General features: G+C 37.5%; 1 pseudogene; it reads right to left on the bottom strand.

Annotated features, from left to right (window-relative positions):
* Window positions 1-952: 952 nt before the first annotated feature.
* On the bottom strand, window positions 953-2364 carry LOC138165832 (elongation factor 1-gamma-like; annotated as a pseudogene).
* Between the last annotated feature and the right edge of the window lie 22934 nt (window positions 2365-25298).

Raw genomic sequence — 25298 nt, 5'->3', positions numbered from 1 at the left:
ATAAAATAACAGAGATCATTCCACTTGGTATAACCTGGGTACAAGGTTATACCAAGATTTTTTTTTTTTGACTAGTTAAAAGAGGTCATTCCATTGCCTCAGACAAACTGAGACCTGGGAAAGACCTTATCTTAAAATGACCAAGGTCTCCCACTGCACCTAGGGCCAAGTTGTCCTGATCTATATCTTGCCACTGGGCCCAGATGGCTCTGGAGGAGAAGGTGAGGTTGGTGACTTTGCATAGCCCTCCTCACTTAAATCCAATTCACTTGCAAGTCATGGCATCACCTTTCTGATATCATAGTCCTCTTCAACAATAAAGGACAAACAACAACATCATACAAAAGACAATCATGGTCTTTAAGCAAACATTTACAAAACCAAGTAATTGGGGAAGTCATAGAGATTAAATTACATCTGATAGACCACAGAAAAGTCAGAAGCAAGATGAAAGCTCAGTTCACTCAGTCTCTGGGCTTGCAGTTTCTTGGAATAAAAGTACTTATTAGGGTACTGGTTATTTCCTACATGTCTGAGGTTTTGGAGGAACTTCTCTTTTTTCCTTTCTTGCCCTGTCTCTTTCTCCTCTTCTTCTCTTTCCCAGGTGTGTAAGTCAATCAGGAATCATGTCTCCCCACACATACATGGCACCAAAGGACTATCCTTTAGGGGACCATTAAATACTTGGAGGGATAGGTCTATATATATAATGTAAAGAAAATGCAGTTTTGGTATGTGAGAAGCTGAATTTCAAAAAGTCAACTTCAGGAAATGAGACCAGGGATAGGGATCATCCTAGACTTTGAACATAGTAGAATTCTGTTTTCAGAAATAACCTTCTCAGCCAACTGTTCACTTCTTAAGTTAATTTTTTTTCTGCATCTTTTTTACTTAGTGGGTAGCAGTTTCTTGCCCAAGACTTCATAATCATTGGCTGTACCTTTTTTGCTCATTCTTTTTTTTTTTTCTGTGTTCAGTTTCGTTTAATGACTGGCACCTCCCTGCAGAGGAGGAAGCAGGCAGCTAGGTGGTAGCAGGGGAGGGTGTTCACTTGAAGATCTTGCCCTGATTGAAGGGTTTGCCCACATGCTGGAAGGCCCCCTCCCAGAAGTACTCTCGGACTATGATCTGGGCCTCCTCACTGCCAGGATCCAGCTTACACCACGTGTAGGACTCGTAGTCTACCTGCCAGTCTGGACTCAGCAGGAAGGTGAGTTCCTGGCCCAGGAAAACCCAGACTCCAGAAATGGCGCTGCTGTTGTTGGTGCCAAAAAGGATGACGCTGGCAAAGGCATTTTTCCTCAGCTTGTCCAGGAGCTGGAACACTCCAGTGATGAGGTTGCAGCTCATGAAGGTCTGGCTGAGCTCCTGGGGGAAGCAGTACTCGGCGTACCACAGGGACCAGCCATCATGGTCGAAGTGCTCCCAGAAGTATGGCAGGGCCACCATCACCGTGTCTTCCTTGGAGTACTTTCGCTTAAACTCATCCAACACAAACATGCTCTTGAGCAGGTGGGCAAAGGGATCCTTGGCCTTGGGCTCCGCAGCCAGGCCCTGGTCACACTCATCCATCTCCTCCTCAGGGACGGGGGCTGCAGCTGCCTTCTTCTCTTCCTTCCACTCTGCCTGGACCTTGGGTTTCTCTTCTGGCTGTCCCTTTTCTTTTCTTGGGACCTCCATCTTGGGCTGACTCTCAGCAAACTTTTTAGCATCAAACTGCACCATCTTCTCACAGAGCTTCACCTCTCCCAACACTGCCCGGAAATGGAGCTGATGGATACAGGTGAGGAACCAGCAGTTGGTGTTGGGGAAGGCTTGCCGGACCAATGGCTCCAGGACCTGCTTATAGAGCCACACAACTGTGATGTCAGCCAGAGTTACGCGCTCCCCCACCAGGAAGGTCTGAGTCTTCAGGTGGGCATCAAGCAGCCCTAGAACCCACCTCACCTCCTCTTTTGCATTCTCTGTAGCCTGTTTGTTGTGGTGCATGATGCCGAGAGTAGGGAACGCCCAGGTACTGGCTGGAGGAACAAAGTCACTGTCAGCAAAGCTCACCCACTGGATCACCTGGGCAGCATCTTCAGGGGTCGAACCTCAAAGGCCATCATTGCTCACATAGTGTGCAATGGCATTGCTTTCAAACACACAGAACCCATCATCACCCTCAAATGCTGGAACCTTGACCTCAGGAAATTTTCGGAGGAATTCGGGGGTGCGGTTGGTCTGACCAAAGTGGAAGTGGGGAGGTGAGGACAGTATGTGGATCTGGGCCCCACTGTACTGTGCATCAATGAGGGCCTTGAAGGTCCGCCAGTTTTCAGGGTATGTGTACAGGGTCCTGGCTGCCATGGTGATTCCGCAGAGAAAGGGGGTGGGGACGTCGGCGCTGTCGGAAAGTGAGGGGGGGGGGGGCGGGGGGGAGAGGAGGGGGGAGGGAGGGAAGAAGGGAGGGAGGGAAGAAGGGACGCGGCTTTTTTGCTCATTCTGATAGTGTCATTTGCTACCATACAAATCACCACAAATAGGTAGTTGTCATACACTTTGCTAAATCTTAAGGGCTTCTCTATTATGTCTAGGATACAGGTCCTAGGAAGACCGTGGAACTTTTTTATTGTTACTCTCAGGTGGATAAATAGTAGCCTTAATACCTTTGAACTGGGTGTCACCAATGTAAAGCTATGCATGAGCAGCTTTCCAGAGGACTGCTGCTGTGAGCAGCTTTCAAGGTTCTGATTACACAATACAGTGAGTTCTCTATTTATTCAATAACAAATCAGAGCAAAACATTCATAGAAAATCAAAATACAGCATTCGCATTGTTATAACTTATCACAGAAAATCAAAATACAACATTCACCATGTCATAACTCAACAACTTATCAGTAAAATGGCCATATAGTTTTCACCAAAGTGGTCACATAGTTTTAAACAAAGTATATTCGTTTAGTCAATCTCAAAATCCTTAATTCAATCACAAAGTACAAAAGTCAAAGTTCTCCACCCCTAGGTCACAGTAAATCATAATATCCTCAGTCAGTACACAGTATCCAAGTAAAGTCTCCTTTCAGCTTGACTCGAGGCTGGCTCTAACTTCCATGGTTCCTCTTCCATGGTCCCAGCTCCAACTGTCACCTGGGTTGAAAGGCAGGCAGCTCCCAGTTCCTTGTCCAGCTCCTTGTCCAGTTCTTTGTCCAGTTCCCATTTCATATTGAAGCTCACAGTGTCCAGTTCACCTCAGTTCCTTCACAGTTCCTGTTTCTGGGAAGACAAAGCTTAGCAGAGCCACAATAATATTCATGCACATTGCCAGCACCATCATCAATTCACTATCTGCCTGTGAAATCAACTCAGACTCACCAACAAGGTTTGAGAACTCAACACAAATCATCAATATAGAAATCAACAAAGACCCACAAACAAGGTCCAACAGGTCAATACAAATTATCAGCAAAGTCCCAGGACACCCAAAATCCTCCTCTAGGACTTCTATAAACAGACAACCAGAAAATCCTTTTTTGGGGCTTCCAGTAAGGTCCCAGGACTTCTGTACAAAGCATCACAAACAAATATCAATACAGAACAGACAAACAGAGTGTCAGGATACAACAAGTTTTCTACTTCTTGAATCTGCCATCACAAGATTTCTCTTCTCAGTTCTGCTGTCTCTAGCCTGGGCTTCTCCTTATATATGGTCATTAGCTCCTCCCCTTCCTCTTTCAGGAATTCATGAGTTCTTGGGTTCACAAGTTGTGGGGTTCACACATTCTGTTTCTTAACAGACTTGATACAAGGCTCAAAAGAAACTTGAACTGAAACAAGGTGTTAATTCAATAACTGAAACAAGGTGTGAACTATTTCTATGCTTGCCATTATTACCAATTACTATTATTTTATTCTTTTCTATACCTTACTAGATGATCTGTCACCTTATAGCTTCCATGGTTTTCCTACATTTTTCTTGAGAGACTCTTTAACTCCTCCATATCTTATTTTCATCAAAATCCTCAAACCTGCTTTTAAATTTTATAGCTAATCTTTTTTTTTTGTCTTTCTTCTCTGTATAACATATGAAATGTGATAAATTGTATAGAGAGTCTGCCTCAAAGAGGAAGGAAGAGCTGAAATAAAGTTTCTCTTCTGACACCTATTGGCTATGTGAACCTGGGCAAGTTGTTTAGGATCTCTCTAGACCAACTTATGCAGAAGGTACTGACCTGTACATTCCCATAGGGAGACCCCTGTACCAGTGAAATCACAGGTTCATTCCATCTTCTCTGTGTTAACACTCTTACATTCTCTATCTCCTCTCCTACACCTCTAATTCCAGCTTTTCCCTCTGAAGAGTTGATACTATTTCATTTTGGAGCCCTTCTTTTTCCCTAACAACCTAAAGTGTAGAGAAGTATTCTTTGCCTCCGTTAAGAGGAGAACAATTTACATTTGGAATACAGACAACAGTCATCTGTGGCAAAAAGACAAACATTAGGCATATACATTCTTATTTTTCATAATTGTTGAGATTTTTAGCACTGTTTTTCAAAACAAAGGTGTTTACATCCCAATTTTACGCATAGGTTAAAACTTCTAACATCAATTATTACTTTTAATAACAATAGTTTGATTCAAATTCCTTTCTTTTCTATTAATATAATACTCCTTGGTCTTCCTTAATTTTTTTATATTCTCCTTAATTATCTTTGATCCTGATTATCTTACAACCAAATGGTAGGATCTAGGTCTAGGATATACATGTATCTCCTACAATATGGAATTCTACCTGGAAAATAGAAGTGGGAAAAATTTAGTGATAAAATTAGAAGTCAAGTTATAAAGAATTGAGGAGTGAGGAGTCACAAGTATAAATAGCTTTTAAATAAGAGTTTGAGAAAGGAAGTAAAATTATAGGATGATAATTTGAGGGAATGGTAGACTATAGTGAAGGTTTTTTAAGAACAGGGAAAACTCTGGCAGGTTTTGAAGGTGGTAAGGAAAGAACCAGTAGAATCAGAAAAGTCACTTGACATTCCTGGGTCTGTTTCCTCATTTCTAAAATGAAGGGGTTGAACTAGATGTGATAACTTCTACCATCTCTATATCTATGATCCTATTGTTTACAATAAAGATTTGGAAATTATCTGCATAAAACATAAATACAACCAGGTGAGCATATTTTTCTGAGGGAAAACATAAAAACAGAAAGACATAGGGTCAAGTGCTGAGTGTTGGGTAAGACTTTCCTTTAGGCCCTGAGGTTGCTCAACTTTGAAGAGGAGACTGTCTATCTAAATCATTTCCCTCCATCTACTAGAAAATATTCTTTAAATAGATAGGCATGTGATAAGTTTATCAACATACAAAAACATGAAAGACAACCCAAGTACTAGATGTGTCCCTATATTTATGTCATCTATCTCTATCTCTACCACTCTTTCTCTATCTCTGAGATAGCACAAGAACAGCTTCTACCTTTTTCTATATTTATGTGGTAGTGATACTTCTTTCACCAGTTATCAGCCCAGGAATTCCAGGGTACAGTTTTTATCTAGTACCTCTACCCCCAAATTTGCACTTTGGGACCTTTGTGTACTATAATTGATTGGAAGGTGAAGAAAGGAAAAAAAAATTGGAGGAAATGTCTGACTCATTTCATTGCTGACCTTGGAAATTTATTATTCATTGCAGTTAGGTGGTGCACTGGAGTCAGGAAGACTCATCTTCCTGAGTTCAAATCTGGTTTCAGCCACTTACTAGCTGTGTGACTCTGGGCAAGTTATTTAACCCTTTTTGCCTCAGTTTTCTCACCTGTAAAATGAGATGGAAAAGGAAATAGCAAACCACTCCAGGATCTTTGCAGGGAAATCCCAGATAGAATCACAAAGAACTAGATACAACTGAAATTCCAGAAAACAACAGTTGGGATAAAGTTGCTTTCTTGGCCTTGGTTGAGCAATGTGAGACATTTTATATAAAAACTTTCCAGAGTCCAGGAGTCAATATTTTCACACAGATGGACATTATCTGTATAACTAGAATTCATTGGGATTTTGGAAAAGAGGCATTAGAGTAAACAACAAAATAACTATTAAGTTTATTCATGGTCTAAATTTCTGACTTAACTTTTAAGTCACTTGATCCAGCCTCTAGGTATTAAAGGATGCTATACAATAAATGCACTAATATTCCTAAAGGATTTTTGTCCAGTAATTTATTTATTGAAATATCTTGTATCTATAAGATATCCAGGCAGGCATGTACAGGGGTTTCAAAAGCTGTCAAAGTAGTTAGAGGATGAAATGAGGAAAGTGAGTCATCAAAGGAGGCAAAGAGAGCTAGTCTTTTTTTTTTTTTTTGAGCGAAGGAAGCATTTATTTACACTCCAGAGCAGATACATGGTACCCCATAGTGACACATAAATGCATACAGAGACTAAACTGAGTTTTTTATGAATTAGTCCCTCCTGGTCCCTCCCTTGAGACATGGGATTTTTCCCAGCTCTTCCGGGTTCAATCTTTCTAACCTACCCACTACATATTGCTCTTTGACCTGTTCCCTCCTCCTGAACATGAGTCAACATAGGTCCCATATTCAGAAAATGGAGGGATAATCTATGCATGGGCATATAAGTTAATATGCACCAAGGCTATTATTAGGTATATGCAGTAGTTAGGTCTCAGTGACCAGGGATAAGTTCTAGAGTTTGAGCCATGCCACCAGCTTTGCTCTCTAACAAGAGGAGGCCCTGACCATCATTCTTTTTTTTTTCTTTTTCTCTCTTTTTAACTTTTTTAGTTTACATCACTCATTTCCACAAGATTTTGAGTTTCAAACTTTCTCCCCATTTTTTCCCTACCAACCACCCCAAAATAGTGATCCCACTGAATATCCCTTCCCCAATCTGCTCTCTCTCATATCTTCCCCCATCCCCCTTCTGACTTTCCAGTAGGGCACAGTAGATCTCTATGCCCCAGTGCCTGTATATCTTATTTCCCAGTTGCATGTAAAGTAATATTAATAATAGTGTATATATATATATATATATATATAAACATTTGAGTTTAAAATTTTGAATTCCAGATTCTTTCCCTTCCTCCCTTGTCACCCACCCTTATTGGGAAGATAAGCAATTCAATATAGGTTGTACAAGTGTAGCTAAGCAAAACCTTTCCATAGTGGATATATTGTGAAAGACTGACTATATTTACCTCCATCCTATCCCACCCCCCACTTGTTCTATTCTCTTCCTTTGATCCTGCCGCTTTTCAAAAGTGGGTACTTCCAACTTCCCTTCCCCCAGCCTGCCCTCCCCTCCATCATCCTCCCTCTCATCCCTTTCCCCCCTACTCTCTTGTACATTCTCATACTGAGATGTAGGGTGAGATACCCTATTTAGTGTGTATGTCATTCCCTCCCTAAGCCAAATTCAATGAGAATCAGGTTGACTCATTCCCTTTTGCTTTACTGTTCTTCCCCTCTATTGTAACAGTTTTCCTTTGCCTCTTCTATATGAGATAATTTCCCCCATTCTGTCTCTCCCCATCTCCTCTCATTATATTCCTCTCACCTCTTAATATCACCTTTTAAGTATCATCCCTTCCTATTAAATTGGTCCTGTGCCCTCTGTCTATGTATACCTGTACACACACTCACATATGTATTCATATGCCCATATACCCTCCTATATAGACATATATATGTATGTATACATACATACATACATATGTATATACACACACACACATTTCTATTCCCTTCAACTATTCTCATACTGAGAAAAGTTTCATAAGTTACAATTATCTTTTTTTCCATGTAGGAATATAAATAGTTAAATACTGATAAGTTCCTTATGATTTCTTTTCCCTGTTTACCTTCTCATGCTTCTCTTGCTTCTTGTATCTGAATGTCAAATTTTCTGTTCAACTCTGGTTTTTTTATCAAGAATGCTTGAAAGTCCTCTATTCCATTGAATGACCATATTGTCCCCTGAAACATGATACTCAGTTTTGCTGGGTAGGTGATTCTTGGTTTTAACCCCAGATCCTTTGCCCTCTGGAATATCATATTCCAAGCCCTTTGATCCCTCAGTGTAGAAGCTGCCAGATCCTGGGTTATCCTGATTGTGTTTCCACAATATTCAAATTGTTTCTTCCTGACTGTTTGTAATAGTTTCTCCTTAATCTGGGACTTCTGGAACCTGGCTATAATATTCCTAGGAGTTTTCTTTTTGGGATCATTTTGAGGAGGTGATTGTGGATTCTTTCAACCTCTATTTTGGCCTCTGGTTCTAAAACATCCAGGCAATTTTCCTTGAGAATTTCTTGAAGGACAATTTCTAGGTTCTTTTTTGGATCATGACTTTCAGGTAGTCTAATAATTTTTAAATTATCTCTCTTGTATCTATTTTCCAGGTCAGTGGTTTTTCCAGTAAGACATTTCACATTGCCTTCTATTTTTTTTTTATTTGTTTGGATCTGTTTAATAGTGCTGTGCTGGCTCCTTCCTGACAGCCTGCTGGGCTGTGTTCAGCAGGAGGTTAGCTTCTCTCTGTCATTTTGTGGGTTCTATAGCTCCAAAGTTTTGTCTAGAGTCATTTTTTACATGAATTGGTGGAGGTGGAAGCTGGAGCCGCTCAGAACTCCTCTTTCTACTCCACCATCTTGACTCCACCCCTCAAAGAGAGCTAGTCTTAAAGATAAGAGTAGAACAGTAATATTGAAGTGTTACAGAGGACAGAGGAAAGAGAATTTTTAGAAAAAGGGTGTTCAGCAGTATATAATTCTTGTATAGAGGTCAAAGAGAACAAGCACCAAATAAGAACACTGAATTTACCAGTTACTTGGTTTGTTGCTGAATTTGGAGAATATATTTTCAACAGGGTGATAATCAGGTTATAGTGGGCAAATGAAGGAATAGTAGAGAGAAAATGGAGGCAGTTATTTTAAATCATTTAAAAAAAAGTTGAGTAGTAAAAAGGAAATAAAAAAGATGGTAACTTGGTTTAGCATTAGGAGCTAAGACATGTGAGGCCACATGGGTAGAGTAGAAAAAGGGAAGTATGAATTATTCTTTTTTTTAAATCACTAATTCTTCAATTGAATCCCCAGACCACTGACATAAAATATGATAAGATGAGGTCAAGGATACAACATGGCAGTCCTGCCATTCAGTGGGAATGATGGTCATGGTTATATATTAACCTATACCTTTGTCTTTTAAAAAATATGACAAAAATGTTTAAGTTCTCTGTAGTTACACTGTAACATGAACTGTGGAACCACTGAGTATTCTAAAAAGAGGGTCCTTCTTGGATTGTGTCCAATGAAATTTATTACTTAAAATGTCAAGGAAAACTTTGTTCTAAAACAGTTTCATCTACAGTTATAATCTGCTGTATTCTTGGAGACTCTCACCCTTTTTTCTAATAACTTATCCCTTCTCTGTATTTGATATTCAGATTCATCTTGTGGCTTGAGAACATTCTTTTCCATTGTCATTTCCACTACCCTAGTTCAAGTTTTTATTACCTCTATAAATTCCCTAAAAAAAATAGCCTTCAAACTGAGCTCAGTCTCTCCTTCTACTAATTAAAAGTCACCTCATAATTTTTTCTGAAGCAAAGTTCTGATCATGTTACTTTCTTGACATTAAAAAAAAAACTTTCAATAACTCAATATCTATCCACCGAATAAAGACCAGTAATTAAATGTTGTCATGATCTGATCTCATTCTACTTTTCTAGCCTTATCTCCCATTAATCCGCCCCCCCCCCCAAAAAAAAAAAAAAGAATGTAAGTTCCAGGGCAACTAGATGGTACAGTGAATAGAGCACCAGCTCTGGAGTCAGGAGGACCTAATTTCAAATCCAGCCTCAGACACTTAACACACACAAAAAACTAGCTGTGTGACCTTGAGCAAGTCACTTAACCCCAATTGCTCTACCTTCCCCTTTCCAAAAAAGCAAAAAAAAAAGCAAAAGAAAATAATAGTGCAAAAACCATGAACTAGAAGACATTATCCTCCATACCTCTAGACTAGAACCTGACTATAACACTCAATTAAAAGCCTAGAAATAAGTCACTAAAAATGAGTAAACTAAAGTATCCCACTACAGACAACTACTACAGTGATAGAGAAGATCTGGGTTCAAACTCAGAAGAAGATAGTGAATTTTAAATAGCTACCTCTCTTTAAAGAAAAATACTAAATTGTGACAAGCTGAAGAATAGTTCTTGGAAGGGCTTAAAAAGGACTTTAAAAATCAGAGAGGTGGAGGAAAAATTAGAAAAAAAATAAAAGTAATGCAAGAAAATCAAGAAAGTTATGAAAAGATAGTTGACAAATTGGAAAAAGAGACCCAAAAACTTAGATTTGGAGGGGTGGCTAGGTGGTGCAGTGAACAGAACACTGGCCCTGGAGCCAGGAGGACCTGAGTTCAAATCCAGCCTCCGACACTTGACACAATTACTAGCCATGTGACTTTGCGCAAGTCACTTAACCCCAGCTGCCCTCGAAAAAGCAAAAAAAAAAAAATAAATTAGAATTGGGCAAGAGGAAGATGATGACATTTTATGGCACTGAGAAATAATAAAATCAAAAGAATGAAGAAATAGCAAAACATGTTAGACATCTCATTAGAAAAACAACTGACCTGGAGGGGAGACAATATAAGAATTGCTGGACTACCTGAAAATTATGATAAAAAAATAAAAAACCAAAACATCGAGACTAATTCAAGAAATGATTAAGGAAAATTGATCTGAAGTTTTAAAGCAAGATGGTAAAATAGAAATTGAAAAAAAAAAACACCAACCACTACTTGAAAGAGATTCCAAGATAAAACTCACAGGATTATAACCAAGTTTCCAAGCTCCCTGATCAAGGAGAAAATATTATAAGCAACTAGGAAAAAAAGCATTTTAATACTGTGTAACTACAGTCAGGATAACACAAGATTCAGCAACTTCAACATTAAAGGGTCAAAGAGCATGGAAAATTATATTCTGAAGAACAAAGGAGCTGGGCTTGCAACCACAAATAGCTTAGCCAGTAAAACTGAGGGTAATCTTGCATGGAAAAAAAAGGTATTTAATGAATTAAAAGACTTTCAGGGATTTGTTACAAAAGGACCAGAACTGAATGGAAAATTTAACCTATAAGATTCAAAAGAATATAAGAATATAAACATTGAAGACCAACTGCTTACTTCTTGTATGGGAAAACATTAGCTGTAACTCTTAAGAATGACATGTGCAGTTTGAAAGAGCATACATAGAAGACCTGGGGTTGAGTTGAGTATGATGGGATGATCTTAAAAAAATAAAATTGGGTAGGGAGAGACAAAATGGAACAACTACTCATACAAATGAGGCATAAATAGAAGAACTATTACAGTGGAGGCAGGAGGGAGTGGAGGACTGGTAGTGCTAGAATGTTTTTTTCATCAGAACTAGGTTAAAGAAGGAATAACATATCCATCTAGGAGGGTATAAAAGTCTTAACTTATCAAGAAATAGAAGGCAAGGGGATAGGATAAGGGAGAGATTCTTAGAAGGGTGTGTAGACCAAAAATAAGGTAACAGCAGAGATTGAGGGAGAGGTTGTTAGAAGATCTGTGGATTAAGGAGGCTTAGAAGTAAATTAGATATCTGAGAATGGATAGGGTAAAAAAAGAGGGAGAGAAGGATACATAGTGAGGAAAAATAAGATCCGGGGAAATACACAACTAGTAACTAAAGAGATGGAACAATGGAGGCATCCTTGAACTCCTGGGGGATAACCTCCTTTTACCATATAATCCAAAAACTTTCAGTCAATTTTTGTATGAGCAGTGGACTTCCTGCTTTGTTAATCTCAGCTGGAATAGGAACAGCACCAGGCACTTTGCTATAGGAGAGGAGTCTAATGGCATTTAAAATCTCTTTTTTCAGTTGGAAATTCAATGAGAGAGGGATTGACTGTATTCCTGAGGTATACAGTCAGTGGCTTCAGCATTGATTGATGATGAACTGTTGAGAACAGTGTGGAAGTGTTCATTCAGCCCATCTCTCCAGTATCATGTCCTTATCACTAATCAATGTGACTCCATCAGTACTGAGAAGTTGAGATGCATCATAGGTCTTTGGCCCATAAATAGTGTTCAGGACATCATACATTTTGGATTATTCCAATTCTGCCTCATTTATATGAAATTTATGATTGGATCAAAAGACATCCCCCATACCATTTTACCTTTTTTTTAAACCTACCTCAAAGTCATGTGACAATATGCCAGTGACAAAGCAGTAGGTGTGGGTTCATTGGGAGCTGTAGTTACAACAGACACAGGCAGCTCAGGCCATTAAGGTCTTTTTCTCACTGGAAACAGCAGTGGGACTTGGCAGTCCCTTGGGTGTCTGAGCAGTCCCACTCTTTTTTAGCTTTCTTCTCCTCCCCCCTACTTAACAGTATTTTCCCATAATTTTCAACATCCACTTTTATAAGATATTGATTTTCAAATTTTTCTTCCTCCTTCCTGTCCCCCCTCCCAAAGACACCAAGCAGTCTGATATAGGTTATACATGTACAATCATGTTAAACATATTTCCACATTAGTCATGTTGTGAAAGAAGAATCAGGACAAAAGGGAAGAACCATGAGAAATAAAAAGTAACAACAAAAAAGAAAATAGTATGCTTCAATATGCATTCAGACTCTGTAGTTCTTTCTCTGGATTTGGATAGCATTTTCCATCATGAGTGTTTTGGAATTGTCTTAGATAATTTTATTGCTGAGAAGAAATATTTATTCTGAAATTAAGCTTAAAAATGAGTATTTCCATATACGCAATAGCAGATAAAAGATGATTTATGAAACCACAAGTCTCCATTTCATATAAATACATACACATGCCTATACATATATTTCACAAATACCTTTCAAAGCTGCCTTGCTTCTTTGTGCTTCCATCTGAATTTCCTCCTGTTCTCTTCTGTGCATTAAAAAAAAAAATTTCAATGGACCTCTTTTTTTGGGGGGGGGCGAATCACTTGCTTATTTTCTGTTTTCCCACAGTTCTTTTCAATTAAAATATGAGTAATAAAAACCATGTAATAGAAGTAATGGGGACTGTGCATAGTGTCTCTGATCCCGTCTGGTCATATATAAAAAGCCTTAAAAGGGACCTGCTTCCAAAAGAGTTGTGATAACATGTAATGAAAATGCCTTGGAGAGACTTGAGTATGTTGATAATTCTGTAATCAATCACAGTCTGCTAACCACTATAATGGCAATTTCAAAAAAAAATTGAAGATCTTCCCTGCTCCTTGATAGGCTTAAGTGAATTTGAGGACCTTCCCTGATTTGAAAATATACTCTTCCCCCTAATAGGGTGAATGGGTCACTTGGAACCTATGGTGGGAGGCTTGTTTTTCAGGAATGCCCACACCTTGTTACTTTGTGATTGGGCAGTGGATCACAAGGGTTGTGATGTTCTCCGACCCTGGAGAAGTCTACATATACTCTAACGTTAGGTTTTGCTTTGGGGCTCGCTCATGGGAAGAGTTGTGTGATCTGGCCAGATGAGACTCTGGGCAGCCATTAAGCCCCCCAGCTTTGAAAACCCAGATTTTGGTGTTTCTCTCTCTGCTAACTAACTAGATATGGCTGTAATGGTCAGACAGCTGTAAGCCCTGTATGTTGGTCTGTCAAATTGTGTTATTTTTTTCTGTCTGTATCTTTTGTCTGTTTGTAACTTCTGTTTTTTTTTTTTTTATTTATTTAAGCAATCAGGGTTAAGTAACTTGCTCAAGGTTACACGGCCAGTTATTTCTGGTTGTGTGGTGCTGAGTGTCTGAGCTCGGGATTCGATCTCCAGGTCGTCCCAAGACTGGAGCTGGTGCTCTTACTCTCTGAGCCACCTGGCCGCCCCTAAGCAATTGGGGTTAAGTAACTTGCTCAAGGTTACACGGCCAGGTGTTTCTGGGTGGGTGCTAAGTGTCTGAGCCCAGGATTCGATCTCCAGGTCAATCCTGACACTGGAGCTGGTGCTCTTACTTGCTGTGCTACCTGGCCGCCCCCTGTTTGTTTTTTCTGAAGTTCAGAATGCTGTTTTTTCCCCTGAACTAGGTAAGTGATATGTTTGATTAAAGTAAGATTGTTAATCCCTTTTTGAGTTACTTTCCTTTAGAAAAGCAGATCAAAGAACCTGTACTAGCAGCCATCCTGGGTATGCTTGGGTGCTTGCTGCTACAGCCACATGGTTAAGAGATGCTTTTTTTCAGTTAACTGCATAAGTGTAACTGGTGATGCCTTTGAAAAGGCACTCACCAGATTGGACAAGTTGACAAAAAAAGAAAATGATAAAAGCTAGAAGGTCTTTGGGAAAACAGGTACATTAATGAATTGTTGATGTGGATCTGTGAACAGGTGCAGCCATTGTAGAAAGCAATTTGGAACTATGCCAAAACCATATTAAACTTTTTGACAATTTGACCCAACCATATCCTTACTCAAAGAGATTAAAGAAGAGGAAAAAGACCAATATGTACCAAAATATTTATAGCATCTCGTTTTGTGGTAACAAAGTATTGGAAATGAAGGGAGTACTCATCAATTGGGGAATAGCTGAACAAATTATGGCACATGAATGTGATCAAATACTATTATACTATAAAAAATGATGAAGAAAGGATGTTTTCAGAGAAACCTGAGAAAACTTGTTTGCACTTTTGCAGGGTGAAGTGAGCAGAGTAGGAGAACAATCTCTACAATAACAAGAATATTAAAAAGACAAAAGAATTTGGAAGACTTAGGACATCTGACCAACACAATGACTAACAAGAATTCCAGATAACACACGATAAAACAGTGTCCATCTCCAGATAAGAGGTGATGGACTCAGAGTGCAGATTTAAGCATATTTTTCTTTGGACATGGCTAATTCAGGAATTTGTTTTTGCTTGACTATACATATTTATTTAAAATGTTTTGTTTTTCTTTTTTTATTGAGAGGATGAGAGGTGGGAGGGAAAGTGAATTTTCATTCATTGAAAAATAAAATTTAATCAAAAATAAATAAGTTTTAAATAATAAAAAGGGAGGGATCTTAGTAACCATATAATCAACCCACACCCCAAAGAAATCTGCACAATAGTATACTAGATAAGTGTACTTCCAGGGTCTGTTTGAAGACCTTCAAAAAAGATGAACCCGTAACTTCCTGAGGCAACCTGTTCCACTTTTGAGTAGCTCTAATTGAGAGGAATTTTTCCTAATATCAAGTCTAAATATACCACTGTGCTGTTTCTTCTCTTTGCTCCTAGTTCTGTCCCCTAAGGCTCAAAAAACCCAAAATCTAATTCTTCCATATTACTGTCCTTCAAACACTTGAATACAGTTATCTTGTCCTCACAAATTGCTTCTTCAAGCTCAATACAGACATTTTCTTCAACCAACTATCATATGACATGAATTCAAGGCCCTTTGCCATCCTAGTTGCCCTCTTGTGGTTACTTTCTAAGTTACCACTGTCCTTAAACAGGAATGCTTCAAAAGGAATATAATATTCTAAATGTAGTCTCATGAGGGTAGATAGATAGACAGAGGGATTATTACATCTTTATTTCTGCAGAACTTCCAACCTTATGATTTAAAAGGTCCAGAAGATTCCTCAGCATCCTGGCATTCATGTCAATGTGTTGGAGTCAGTCTAGTCCTAATTTCCTGAGAAGTAAGGAATTACAGCATGAAGGGACCTTTGGAACCCCATGTAATGGCAAGTAAAGTAGTACTTTGCTGCTTGTTTCAGTTATTCAAGTGCCTTTGAACCTTGCCTTTAATTGTGTCAAGTCTTTGTTGGAAACAGTATATATTGTGTTGTCCTTAATAGGCCTAAGGGAGTTTGGAAACCTTCCCTGCCCTTAATATCATCACATGGAGCCCATAGTGGGGGGAGCTTACATAAAGAATAGAACAGGAAGGGTGGAACAGGAAAGGTGGATCAGGAAGGAACAGAGCAGATAAAAGCTGGAGCATGAGCTGGGACCAAGCAGAGCTAAGAGAAAGAATGTTTGTGATGTCAGCACTCTGTCTGCTTTTCTGTCTGTTGTTCTGTGTTGATGTTACTTTGTCAGACAGAAGCACTCTGTTCATTTTTGTTTATTTCTCAGACAGAAAGTGAATTGAGATGATAGTGCTGGCAATATGTGTAAATATTGTTGTAGCTCTGTTAAGCTTTGTCTTCCTAGAAACAGAAACTATGAAGGGCTTGGAATGGAACAGTTCACATGAAACAGTAGCAGAGAGCTGCCTACATGTGAGTCCAGGGAAGAGTTGGGAGAGTGTGAATCCAGGCAAGAGCTGGGATAGGTCATTCAGTGGGAGAGGAGTGTGAAAGTCAGCCTTGAATTAAGATGAAAGGAGACTTTACTTGGGCTCTGAGTGCTGACTGATGATATTGTAACTTATTGTGCCCTAGGGGTAGATGGTGTTTGTACTTTTTGCTACCCCTTAAGGATGATTACTCTTTAAGGATGATTGACTTAAAGATGATTGGAAGGCAGACTTGACTTGGATACTCTATATTGATTGGGGAGATTATGACTCACTAAATGATATGTTTTGTCTAAGACTATGTGCCAACCTTAGTAATACATTGTTATGTTATATTGTTGTGAATGTTGTGCTTTAGTTTCTTGAATGTTTTGCTTTAATTTATTGCTGAATAAGTAGAAAGTTCACTATACTATGCAATAAGATTCTTAAAGTTATCCACAGCAGCAGTCCTCAGGAGAGCTTCTCATTTTTGGCTTTATACCCCAGTCAAGTAGTTTCTGAGACAAGGTCTCATTCATCATCGATACAACATTTGGATTTCAGTTTTTGATGCAATATTTTATGAGACCTGAGTTAAGTTGAGTTTGCTCTGCAAGAGTCAGAGGTGGTGTAGAGGAGTGTATGGCCCTGAGGGGCTGGAGGAAATGTCTTTACAGTTGTTTTTGCTATATATTCAAAGTAAGTATCCCTTTATTAAAGTTCATTGATTTTAATTGGTTAAATGGAACTGGGGCACTAGTATTGAACCTAACAATGGGGGGAGTACATCTGGTGGGATTTGTGCAGATAGTAGTACAGAAGAGATACTCCATAAACCTTTTATGATACCCTAGAACCTTGAGAAGCAAATGTAATGAGATTAGCCCTGGGAGAGAAAGTCAGAGTCTACTTGCTACACCTAGAAGCTATGCTTTTAATGTGGCCTAAGACCACATTAAATTTTTTGACCCCCATATCCCACTGTTGACTCATACTGAACTTATTCTACTAAAATAAGAACCCAGGTCTTTTTCAAATTGCTCTCCCCTGTCATGTACATGTGAAGGTATTTTTTTTTTTAACTCCTGGGTAAGAACTAGCACTTCGTCCTATTGTAATTTCATCGTTATCTGTTTCAGTTTAGTGTTCTAGCCAAGATCTTTCTGTAGCCTGACTCTGTGGTATATTTCATTACTGTTCCTTCCAGCTTGGTGTCAACTACACATTTGATGAGTTTGATATTTATTCTTTTATCAAAGTCATTGATAAAAAAATCACAGAGTCAAACACAGGTCCAACAAATTGACTTTAAATTATTTATGATTTCTTTTTCAGTTTGGTCATTTGCTTAATGAGTTCTAAATGCATCTAAGTGTCTAATGCACTTGAAAGGAAACAATTCACTTAAATCAAAGACATTTAATGAAATGGCATGACAAGAAGCAATAAACAAGAAGCAAATTTCCCCCATATACCTGGGATAAACTCTTCCACAAATACATATAGCAAGAGTGAAAAGAGTAGACATGTAGAAAACACATGGACAGCTACACATAGGGAGCATATATGGAAAGTTCATATATATGTAGGAGGCATACACATGTGGAATGTATGTGCCCAAGGCAAACACATGGAGAGGAAATCCACACCATCAATGCTGTTGGGTATCTAATATCTTCCAGTAAGCTATTAAATTGCTCCTACCTTACTTGCTCTCTTCTGGTCACATAGTCTGCACTGTTAAGGCCTAATCTTGGCTATTTCTCAGGGAAGAGTGATTGTTGCCTTTTTTCTTAGCTTAAATAGGTAGTGTGTCAGAGACAATATTCAAGAACAGTTTTCTTGAAAACAGGAAGACCTGTGTTCAAATCTTGTCTCTGAAAACTACCGGCTATGTGATCTAGGGCAAGTCACCTAAATTGAGTACTCTAGGCAACTCTCTATGACTGTAAATTGCAGAAAGGGTGCCAACCTGTATTGGTAGAGAGTTTCTTAAACTGGCAATTCCTAATACAAGTGAAATCACAAGTCCAGTCCCTATCCCAATCACCTTAGAAAAGGCAGAAAATCATTGTCTTAGGATCAGCAAAAAGTTTTGTTTTGTTTATTTATTCAGCTACTGAGGTCTTATCTCCTTGACAGAAGATTTTCAGTCCTTGTTATCAAACCATTTAGAATGAAAAGCAGGGACCTCTTATCTAAATAATGATCTCAGTTTTAGGGTTTTTTATTCTTTTACCTTTTCTTCCTGTTGGGGGACTTGGGTTTCTATGTTACACACCTCATCCTAACTTAAGGTTATATAACTTAAGGTTATATATTCCATATAGTTTATAATTATCAGTCTCTGAAAAGTAGGCTGTAAACTAGACAATAGTCATTTGCCCAATTACTACCAACCATGGTAGGGTTCAGGGTTCCCCATTTTTCAAATGCTAAGTGTTGTCCCTTCTCTCAAATTTCTTAGCCTTTACAAGCTTATGAATGCAACTATTCAAAGTTTGAAAACTTATTTATTGTCTCTGTTATCTGCCTCTTATAATTTGTCATTTAACTCACTGGGTTGGCAGGGGTGCGGTGTGGGTGGGGAGGAGGCCTTTGATCAGGGACCTCTTAATTAACTTTTTCCTTTACATTATTATTCTTATGGGGAGAAAAAATGGAACTTGGAAACTTTTTATTTGGCTTTAAATATTGTTTTGCATGGTCTGTCAACTGAGCATGATGTTATTGTTTTGAAACCAGAAAACAAATCTGACCAATGTGTTTTTATCTTTCAACATAGAGAAAATAAAAGGTAAAAGCAAATCCTTTATTTTTAACAAAATAAAATTTAAAATTATGTATGTTTATTATTATAAGCCAAAAAAGATATATATCCCAATATATTATCTTGTTTATACTTTTATGTGAACATTTTGGGAATAAATACTATAAAATGAAAAGCATTTCCCTGAGACTATAAATTGCAGAATAGTTTCTGATGTGTATTAGTAGACTGAGTTTCTCTTCCTAGAGTTCCCTACACTAGTGACATCACAGATATAGATTAAAAAAATAAAAGTAAACGTTTTCAGTGACTTACTGCATAATGTACCAACTTATATCTATTGAAGAATTGCAACTTGGCTATAAGGGGAGGTAAGAATGGGCAGTTCATTTATTATACTTTCTCAAAAAATGTTACCCTTTCTCCCAGCAAAAGTTCAGGGTAGTAGGGAGGGTAATTAATACATGAGCATTTGGGTCCATTATCAGCATCCATCAGTATCTTTGAGATTTTCATCTCCATTTAATCATCTGTTATAGAAAAATCAGTTGCAAAAGTTAGTTGAAATCAAGGTCAAATGATAGAAATCTAGTTTTTTACATGGGAAGTAGTGAAATAAATGCCCACATCTTCCTCTTTAGGGAAGCAGAGTGGCACCATGGAAAAAGTACTGAACTTGAAGGAATAGGTCCTGAATTAAAATCTTGGCTCTTGTACTTACTACCTCTGTGATATTTGGCAAGTCCCTTATCTTTTCAAACCCAGTTTCTCATCGGTAAAACAAAAGTTGTATTAGGTGGATATCGAAAGTCCCTTCTAGTTTTAAATCTCATGATCTTATTCAAATTTGGTTGAAGTCATGGACAAGACCAATCCCTGAACCTAATATACTCTTAATTTGCCTTGGGTTCACCACTCTGGAGTTATCTACCTTCTCAATAGAAGAGCTAGGTTCCCCCAATACTTCAATTCCATCCCCACCTCAAATTTCTGAGGAACAAATTTATTTTTGGCTCTAGTCTAAGGGTTCTCCCCAACAAGGGAAGGAGTTGGGGATAGGAAAGCAAAAAGGTACCCCAAGTAAAAAAAGAATTAGTGGTGAAACAGGTAATTTTATTTCCACTTGGAAAAGAGAATGCTATGCAATAAAGAATTATAGGTTCTTTGGTTAGAATAATCAATGATTATTGAATGATTAGAATGGAATCCAGTAACTGATCACTAATAGGATCACCAGCTGAGACACTAAGATGCTAATATTCCAGGCTCATTGAAAATTTATAAACAGTTTCTTTGCTAGTGTTGATTATTAGCTATTTAATATTTCATCTCCACTGAACATAGACTAACCAATGGCAAGTTAACTCTTTCTTTCTGGTGGTTTCTCTGCAGGTGACTTTTTTGACCTCTTTACTTTTGCTGTTGTTACCAGCCCAACTGCTCTGGTGGTGCCCAGGAAGGAAAACATGCCAGCTATGTTGTGAGGTCTTGTACCATTCTACACAAAAGGAAAGAAGATGCAAATGAGAGAGAGGCCTCATCCTTAGCACAGTTTTACCTATGAAGAAATGAGTTCATAGCTTGTTGGTGGTTGGAGGTGAAGTATGTTCCCTCCTCTCTAGACAGGTGACTCAGGCAACCTCTATTCCTGACTCTCCAGACAGTTCAGAGACTCACCTGTATACCTCAAGGTATATGGGAGGAAATCGGACTGAGGGCCAAGCATTACTCCTTTGGCATATCCATGGAGTTCCGGCTCCATAACCAATTATAACAATTTATTTTTGTTACCACATGGTCATTATGACCAACTGGAGCAGTCTCAGGTTATTTGCTCCTGCTTAGATGTGGAGGGAGGGAGGTTTACTCTATCATGCATACCCAGAAGCAGGTCAATATCAAGGTTCCATAGATTTGACTGGAATGAAAACTGAACATAGTCTAGGGGAAGAGCTACCAAGGGAACCCTATGCTTATTTCTTAATTTTTCCCACCATATATTTTTGTTGGGTTGTGACAGAAAAACATATACTATTAAAAGCAAAATGGTTTCGAGTAAAAACTCATGATGACAATTCTGTTTGAAAAAAATATTAAACATTAGCATATTTATTAAAGAAAAAGAATGAGAGAGGTAATTTTCTCTTTTGTTATAAATTTATTTTTATGTGCATTTATAGTCTATCTCTCCCCCAGCACTCTCCCACCTCCAGAATAAAAAAAACAAACAAAAAACCAAACAACCCTCAACATAAACAAGGAAAGTCCAGCAAAACAAATTCCCACATTGACCATGCCCCAAAATATATCTCTTGTTTAATTTTGAATTCATCACCTCTTTGGCAGGAAGTGAATGATATGTTTCATCTTTGGTTTTCTGCATTCATGTTTTATCTTTTAGTTGATTACAGTACTAAAGTCTTTCAAAATTCTTTTTCTTTATAATGCTGTCATTGTGTAAAATGTTTTAATTTTATTCTGTATCAGGTCCTAGAGATCTTCCTAATTTCCTCTGAAACTATTTTGCTATTTCTTATAGCATAATAAAATTCCATTACATTCACATACAACAATTTTCTTAGTCATTCTTCAATATGAGGATAACCTGTGATGGTTTCTAATTTTTATCTACTATGATTAGAGGTGTTTTAAATATTTTGGTTCATAGGAGTATTTTTTCCTGTTTCTTTGTTCTATTTGACAGTGGCATTCTGGCAAATGTTTAACAACTAGCTCTCTGAAAAAAAAATTTAAAAAGGACTCACTTTTAAGTTTTAGTTTAATGCATCATTGATATTTGCTCCATCAACAAAGGCAAGGCAATTGGGGTTAAGTGACTTGCCCAAGGTCACACAGCTAGTAAGTGTGTCAAATGTCCAAGATTGGATTTGAACTCAGGTTCTCCTGATTCCAAGGCCAGTGCTGTATTCACTGAGCCACCTAACTGACCCCATCATGATCTTAAATCTAGAAAAACAATACATAAAGCACTGATTTGTAGAGTCTGCCCATTTTCAACATATGTCTGTTCATATTGAAAATTTAAAGCCCTGATTTGTAGAGTCTGCCCATTTTCAACATGTGTCTGTTCATATTGAAAATTTATCAGTCAGTTCTCTGGCTTCACTTGGCTTCAAACTACCCCTGCATATAGGCCTACTAAAAGTATACCTGTATCAAAGGATATAGTTTAGTTTAGCTTCATCAACATCGCAAGCCCCTCCAACATTTGTCATTTTCCTCTTTTGTCATCTTTTCCTATTGAGGGGGGTGAGATCTGAAAGTCGTTTTGTGTTTCTCTATATATTATTGATTTGAATCATATTTTCATATGATTCTTGATTGCTTGGGTTTCTTCATTTGAAAACTATCTCTTCATTTATCAGTTTTGACCAATTTAACGATTTATCAGTTGGGGAGTAGCTATGAGTTTTACAAATTTAAATCTATTCCTTATATCTTGGAGGGAACAGCTAGGTGATACAGTGGATAGAGTGCCAGATTTGGAGTCAGGAAGATTCATCTTTCTGAGTTCAAATCTGACCTCATACACTTACTAGCTATGTGACCCTGGACAAGTTATTTAACCCTGTTTGCCTTAGTTTCCTTACCTGTAAAGCAAACTGGAAAAGGAAATGGCAAACCACTCTAGGATCTCTGCCAAGAAAATCCCAAATGGTGTGAGGAAGAATTTGACATGACTGAAATGACAGAACAACAACATTACTAAGATTTTATCACAGAAACTTGCTGCAAATATTTTTTTCCTAGTTAATTGTTTCACTCCTACTTTCGATATATAAATCTATAATTAACTTGTTTATGCAAAAATGTTTTAATTGTATAATCAAAATCTTTTTTTTCATCTTCTGGAATCCAGTAGGAAAAAATTGTATAGTCATGAACGCTTCCTGTATCAATAGATCCAGAATTTAAATTCTTCCTTGTTCTTCTAATTTGTTTATGATGTGTCATTTTATATCTAGGTATGTATACTTTTGGAGTTTATTGATATATGAGATGCTAATCTAAATCTAATTTCTTCCAGCTTCTTTCCAGATTTCTCATCAGTTTTTGTCAAATAGTGATTCCTTCTCCCATTAGTTGAGATCTTTGGGTTTATTGTATTTGTTTCTGTAGGTTATATACTATCACCAAACTCTCAATTTTTTCTATATGAATTAATTTTAATAATCAATGCTTTGTAGTACAGTTTGAGATTTGGTACTAATAGACACCACCCCCTTAGTCCACACTCTTATTATTTCTTTGAGATTCTTTATTTTTTGTTCCTCTTCTATATGTATTTCATTGTTATTTTTTTGAGCCCTGTAGAATAGTCCTTTGATAGTCTGATGTCATTGGTCTGCTTCAAAAATGAAGAATGAACAGCAAACTTTAAAATATTCTTTAATAACTCTTTATCAAATATAACTGACTACATTATGATTTGTAAAGGATGGGTTTAATACTTGTTTTTATGCATTTTTTGAGTTCATGTTCCATTACATTTTTAAAAAATAAAAATGTCATATACAGCCAAGAGGTATGTAAATTCCTTTCTATTCCCAGTGGCTACCAGAGATCAATTATCCCTATTTTTCCTAAAGTACTACTCAGTTTCTTCTTTCTTGTTTATCTTTTGGATAGATTTGTCTAGGTGTGAAAGTAGTATGTTAAAATCCCCTACACTCATAGTTTTTTTGTTTTTTTCTTATTTGCCTTATCTGAAATCATGTTTATTCTCTCTTTTTTTAAGGTTCAGCTTAAGCATAATAGATTTTGCTGCAATTCTATTTTAGCTTTATGTGAATCTTTGTGTTTCATGTAAACAACACGCTTACAAATTCATTTCTCAGTCCTCTTTTATTTGATGGGTGAGTTCATCCCATCCATGTTAACATGTGTACTTCTCTCTTTGCGATCATGTTATACTTTTTCATCTCTACTCCTACCCCCCTTTCTACAAATAAGACGGAATTATCCTTTATATATATGCCTATACCCTTTGACCCAGAAATACTATTACTTGGTCTGTTTCCAAAGATGATTAGGGAAAAAGGAAAAGAAAATGTATGTTCTAAAATCCTTATAGCAGCTCTCTTTGTGGTGTCAAAGAATTAGAAATTGTAGGGATGCCCATCAATTGGGGAATGGCTGAACAAGTTGTGGTAATGATTGTGATAGAATGCTACTCTGCTATAAGAAATGATGAGCTTGATGATTTTAGAAAAACATGGTTAGACTTATATAAAATAAAGAAGAATAAAATAAACAAAATCAAGAGAGCACTGTATGTGATAATAGAAATATTGTTTTAAGAATAGTTCTGAGTGACTAAGTCATTTTAACTATTATAAATGAATTACATAGGACCCATGAAGGAAGGTGCTATCTGCATCTAGGGAAAGAACTGAAAAAGAAAGTATGAATAGAATGGTTTCATACACACACACACACACACACATTTATGTCTAATGGAAGTCATTCTAGGGTGGGGGAGGGCAGGGAAGAAAAAAAGGAAAAATAGAAAGCTACATGATTAACTGTAATATATATTTAACAGGAATAGTAGCAAGTTATACAAAATAGATTTGCAGTTTCATGTGCAATCATCTTTTTTTTCTATTCTTTTATGTAATATACATTTTTTATTTCTTAAGTTTAGAATAAAATTTAAATTTTTAAGGTCTTTTTAAAAAATTAATTTGTTTATTTCCTTTTAGTTTACAGGATTCAATTCCTTGAGTTTCACATTTTTTTCCCCTCCCTCCCCTCCCTCCCCATGGCGGCTTATAGTCAAGTATAGGATCTGTAAATATTTTCACATTATACATTAGTCAGGTTATAAGGACAGATTGTACCAGCTGGAATGAAAAATGGTAAAGAGGACATAAAACCATAAAAGAGAAGGAAAAAGATCAGGTATTTTGCTTCCACCTGGATATAATCTTAGTTCTTTCTAGTTCTTTCTCTGGATGCACATATTTCTCTCCATCATGAGTCTTTTGGGATTGACTTATATCACTGCATTGCTGAGAAGAGTCCAGTCTATCAAAGCATGTCATCACACATACGTTGTGTCTGTAACTGTGTACAAATTTCTCCGGGTTCTACTCTTCTCACTCAGCATCAGTTCTTTTAAGCCTCTCCAGGTAAATATGAGGTCCATTTGCTCCTCGTTTCTTATAGCACAATAGTATTCCATTACATTCATATACCACAACTTGTTCAGCCATTC

Source organism: Petaurus breviceps, unplaced genomic scaffold, assembly GCF_028583685.1.
Source record: "Petaurus breviceps papuanus isolate PSGF00001 unplaced genomic scaffold, PetGlider_PUasm1.0 216, whole genome shotgun sequence".
In the NCBI taxonomy this organism is placed as follows: domain Eukaryota; kingdom Metazoa; phylum Chordata; class Mammalia; order Diprotodontia; family Petauridae; genus Petaurus; species Petaurus breviceps.
The sequence above is the reverse complement of the archived record's forward strand: the minus strand, read 5'-3'. Positions and strand labels throughout refer to the sequence as shown.